We start from the raw sequence: 6,325 nt of genomic DNA, 5'->3' as shown, positions 1-6,325 counted from the left end.
CACAACGCTTACAAATTATACCGCAACCATCTTACACGATTAATTAGAGGAGCTAAATATAATTACTACATTAGAATTTTCAGTAACTTTAGAAACAATACCAATAAAATATGGCAAACTATCAATGAATTAGCAGGTCGACATAAACCAAAAACAATGATAACAACATTATCTCATAAAGATTCTTCACTTACTAAGCCAGAAGAAATGGCTGAAGCTCTTAATGAACATTTCAGTGAAATTGCAGCCAGGCTCAATGATGCACTGCCTTCTGCTTCTAGAAATGCCACAGATTTCCTCCACGGAAATTACCAAAACTCAACGGTTATCCTGCCAGTCACTTCTGCTGACGTGATGAATGTTATCAAGACTCTCAAAAGTAAAAACTCAAATGTTAATGAAATCTCGGCCCACATAACTAAACATAATATTCAGGAAACTACTTACCCCATTGCATTGCTCTTTAATCAATCAATATCCACTGGCAAATTTCCCTCTGATTTGAAAACTGCAAATATCACGCCACTGCCCAAATCTGGCCCCAGTAGTGTGCCCAACAATTACCGCCCCATTTCCACCCTCTCTCCCTTCTCTAAAATAGTTGAATTATTAATGAAAAATAAATTAGTTGCATATCTTGATAGCAAGAAAATCTTGGGTAGATGCCAGTATGGCACTTATGATGCCCTCAGTATGTTTTCTTCTCTTCTGTATTCTTCCCTTAACATTAGACAATCAGTCTTATCCATCCTTGTTGACTTCTCAAAGGCTTTTGATACCGTTAACCACATGATTCTACTCGACAAATTATATTTCTATGGTATACGAGGACCTCTGCACTCCTGGTTTCAAGACTACCTAACAAACAGATCTCGGTGCACAATATATGATGGCCATAAGTCTTCCACTCGAAATATTTCTACTGGTGTCCCACAAGGGAGTGTTTTAGGGCCTATTTTGTTCCTTATATATATTAACGACATCACTAATATCTTCACCTCTGCCAACACCATCCTCTTTGCAGATGACGTGACTTTGAATTTCACTGACTCTAATATTGAAACATTATTCCCACAAGCTAACCAAGACCTCAACAAATTATATAATTGGTGTTTAAGCAACAGACTCACAATTAATACTAATAAAACCTTTTATATGTTCTTTTCTTACAAAGTAAATGTTTACTTGCCAGACCTTAAAATCAATAATAACCTTATTAGTAGATCAACTAGTTTTAAGTTTTTGGGAGTTATGTTTAATGAAAACCTTAACTTCAAATCCCATTTAAATAATGTTTCGAATAAACTTTCAAGAAGCACTGCTATGCTATATCGCCTAAGAGATTTTATGCCTTGCAAAGTACTAAAAACCTTGTATTATGCACATATATACCCTCACCTTCTGTACTGCAATCCTATCTGGAGCACCACTTATGTCACCCATTTAACTAGCCTGAACTTACTGCATAAAAAGATAATTCGAATTATCACAAACAGTTGTTACCTTGAACACACACCCCTCTCTTTAAAAACACAAAAATCCTTAAATTACAAGATATCACTAAACTTTCTGTCGCTACCTGTATGTACAAACATCAGATCACTCCCTACTCATCTATATCCCACTAGACACAGAGAGCATATCTGCCTTCCATCACATCGCCTTACTCTCTTTCGGCACTCCACTATGTACCGGGGACCTTTGATCTGGAATTCCCTTCCCCAGGATATAAAAAATGCTCCATCTCAACATAAACAAACTACAGCGTCATCTGCTTGATTCTTGTTGATTGTTATCCAGTAAATTCCAATTTCTCTTTAGTCATATATAACGTCATCTCCCTCACGCTTGTTCCGTAATGAATTATTATTATTATTATTATTATTATTATTATTATTATTATTATTATTATTATTATTATTATTATTAGTTATTATTATTATTATTATTATTATTATTATTATTATTATTATTATTATTATTATTATTATTATTATTATTATTATTATTATTATTATTATTATTATTATTATTATTATTATTATTATTATTATTATCATTATTATTATTATTATTATTATTATTATTATTATTATTATTATTATTATTATTATTATTATTATTATTATTATTATTATTATTATTATTATTATTATTATTATTATTATTATTATTATTATTATTATTATTATTATTATTATTATTATTATTATTATTATTATTATTATTATTATCATTATTATTATCATTATTATTATTATTATTATTATTATTATTATTATTATTATTATTATTATTATTATTATTATTATTATTATTATTATTATTATTATTATTATTATTATTATTATTATTATTATTATTATTATTATTATTATTATTATTATTATTATTATTATTATTATTGTTATTATTATTATTATTATTATTATTATTATTATTATTATTATTATTATTATTATTATTATTATTATTATTATTATTATTATTATTATTATTATTATTATTATTATTATTATTATTATTATTATTATTATTATTATTATTATTATTATTATTATTATTATTATTATTATCATTATTATTATTATTATTATTATTATTATTATTATTATTATTATTATTATTATTATTATTATTATTATTATTATTATCATTATTATTATTATTATTATTATTATTATTATTATTATTATTATTATTATTATTATTATTATCATTATTATTATTATTATTATTATTATTATTATTATTATTATTATCATTATTATTATCATCATTATCATTATTATTATCATCATCATCATCATCATCATCATTATCATTATCATCATTATCATGATCATCATTATCATTATTATCATTATCATTATCATCATCATCATCATCATCATCGTTATCATCATTATCATCATCATCATTATTATTGTTATTTGATTATTATCATTATCATCATCATTATTATTATTATTATTATTATTATTATTATTATTATTATTATTATTATTATTATTATTATTATTATTATTATTTCACTTTGCTTCATCCTATAATCCTATATAATTTCATATGCTTCTATATACATTATTTTTTTCTCTTTCTATATTTTATTTTGGTTTATTATTTTTAATTATGGTATTTTTTATTTTGCCGAGCTTCTATTATGTATGTATATTCTACCACTGTTATATATCTAACTAATGTTCAGTATTCTGTATTTTGTATATTTTTTTGTTCCAAGATATATTTGCATTATTCCTATTTTTTTCTTATATATCTATTTTCTTCACTTTTGCCTGAAAAGCTTATGCTTATATAAAGGCTGGCCTCTAACAATACATACATCGACATATGTAACTGCACCTAATAGGCTATTAATAAATGTTTCAAATGTTATACAGATGAACCTTCTCACAAGTGACGCCAGACAGCTTCTTGACGTGGCTGGGCATAGCAGTGTTCTAAAACTATGCAACAGTAACAACAGCCTTGTATACACACGACTGTTATAGCGCGTCCCCCAAGAGGCTGCAACAACGGCTCCGAGTTACGATAAGAAGTTTTGAATTATTCGTCAGATTACTCGTAGAAACCAAACACCTGCATGTGTGTATGTATGGGGGAAGGGGAGGCTGTGTTTGTGTTTGTGTGTGTGTGTGTGTGTGTGTGTGTGTGTGTGTGTGTGTGTGTGTGTGTGTGTGTGTGTGTGTGTGTGTGTGTGTGTGTGTGTGTGTGTGTGTGTGTGTGTGTGTGTGCCTATAACTGTCTGCGTTTGTTGTTTGTGTATCGGATTGTGTGTCTGTGTATTTTTCGGTGTGTGCTTGTGTCTGCCTGTTTGTTTGTCTCACTCTGGGTCCCCGTGCGTGTTCACCATTCTGTTTGTGTCTGCGTGGTTGTCTTTCTCTCTGTCTGTACAGCTGCCTGTGTATGAATATGTGACTCAAAATATTTCCTCTTCTGATACCAACACGAACGCCATATTTCCGGAACAACGAACTCATAAAATCTATCTAAGCCAGTCCATTATCGATACCTTCACTAACGCCATCTGTACATTAACAACACAACTCTTCTGTCAAATACAGTGAGCACACTTTGACTTCTGTCAGGAATTTTTGGAATACAATTATACGAATACTTCCTAATACGGTTTTCCACTACTACTACTACTACTACTACTACTACTACTACTACTACTACGAGAATCAGCACTCTCTTAATCAATCAATCAATCAATGGGGCATACGCCAGGGGGTGCGTCGCCTCGCCCATCCTACGACGCCAAGCCTGGGGGTCCCTCCGGGCGAGTCTCCTGCAGGCCCCCTTCCCAACCCGAGTACCTCCCGGCAGGATCTATCGACTTGCTCAAGCCACGAACTCCGTGGGCGTCCCCGTGGCCTCCTCCACTCAGGACTGTCTCTCACAGAGACAACCCGATGAGCAGGATCAGCTTCCGGAAAACGTGCCCGTATAGCCGGAGTTGGCGTTGACGGACTATGCAGGTAATATATGTCGAATCAGCCTCACGGAGTAGTCGCCTGTTTGACACAAAGTCCTTCCAGCGATATCCCATGATTCTGCGTAGACACTTATTACCAAAGGCATCAATCCGCCTCTCCAGGTCCCGTTAAGAGTCCATGTCTCACAACCATGGAGTAAGACAGGGAGCACAAGGGACTTGAAGATCCGCGTCTTTGTCCACCTGCACAGGTATCGACAACGCCATATACTCGTGTTGAGCGAGTCCATAGCACCGTGGGCCAGACCAATCCGCCGTAAGACTTCCTGGCCAGACTCACCGTTGTTATGAACTACGCTACCAAGATACGTGAAACTTTCCGAGATTTCAACGTCCTCGCCACACGCATGAACAGACTGTACTGTGTCATCCAGCAAGCCTCCAAACACCTGTACCTTGGTCTTGGCCCAGGAGACCTGGAGTCCCAAGGGCTTCGCCGCCTCGTGCAGTGCCTCGAGAGCCATCACCAAGACCTCCAGCGACTCCGCCAGGATTACTGCATCATCGGCAAAAGCAAGGACCCTGGTATTGCCAATGGATGCTCCGCAGGTCCACAACTCTGCCCAGTACCCAGTCCATACAAGTGTTGAAAAGCGCTGGGGCAAGGTCACAGCCCTGCCTCACTCCCGCATTCACGGGAAAGAGGCTGGACAAGCCGCCCCCCCCCCCCACACACACACACTTCACAGCACTCTCTGTCCCAGAATACAGGCCAGTCAGCAAACCAATAGTCCTCGCAGGAATCCCACGGAGTCGCAGAAGATCCCAGAGTGCCTCACGATCGATGCACTGAATCAAACGCCTTCCTGAGATCGACACAGGCTGCAAGCATCCCCTGTCGAAACTCACCTCGGCGCTCCACCACTCGTAAACCTTCTATCAGTCGATCAATCTCATTCAATCATTCAGTCAGTCAGTCAACCAGTTTGTCTGCCAGGCAATCGGTCAGTCTGTCAGACAGTCAATCCATCATTCATTCAGTCAGTCAGTCAACCAGTTTGTCTGCCAGGCAATTGGTCAGTCTGTCAGACAGTCAATCCATCATTCATTCAGTCAGTCAGTTAACCAGCTATATCGTCAGTCAGTATATCATGCGGTCAGGCAGTCAGTCAGTTAGTCAGTCAGTCAATTAGTCAACCAGTCAGTCAGTCAGTTAATCAAGCAGTCAGTGAGTCAGTCATTAGAGGAAACAAGAACAGTTTTGTGGTGAGGAAGGTGCTTGAAAAATAGTGTCAGTGGAATGCAGCACTTATATTTACCGGGATGATGTCAGCAAGGAGAGTCAATTAACAGTTTAACTGGAGCACACGAGTTTAGCAACTAGACGAATACAAATGAATAATAGATAAATTTACACATCATAGATAGACAACTATAATATAAGGTAAGTACAATGTTCCAAGTACGACAATTTCGTATCGCTGGCGAGTCACACGGGCGTGAAGTTGCCAGCTCGTTACACTCAGCCTGTTATATTTGCCGATCTCCCACCCAAAACCTGTCTCTGGCGCCCAATAACGAGACTCAGATATAGTTATCACTAAAACCGTTGATTCCTGATGTGTTTTGGCAATGGTTAAGCGTCGAAAACCGGTACATGCACGAGGGCGAGATGATGAAGGCAAGTTATCCCAGCATCGTTTCCAGATTGTCGTACTCGGAGCATTACATTTTCGAGATTCTCGCGAATTAATATCACCAGGAAACATGAATAATAAACCATTTCAACAATAACTACAAATAAATATCGTTATTGTGACCCAGGAAACAGTTTTGGGGATGGAAATTGGGAAACATGAGAAACTG

This window comes from Eriocheir sinensis, unplaced genomic scaffold (assembly GCF_024679095.1).
Source record: "Eriocheir sinensis breed Jianghai 21 unplaced genomic scaffold, ASM2467909v1 Scaffold162, whole genome shotgun sequence".
NCBI lineage: Eukaryota > Metazoa > Arthropoda > Malacostraca > Decapoda > Varunidae > Eriocheir > Eriocheir sinensis.
Note: the sequence above shows the minus strand (reverse complement) of the source record.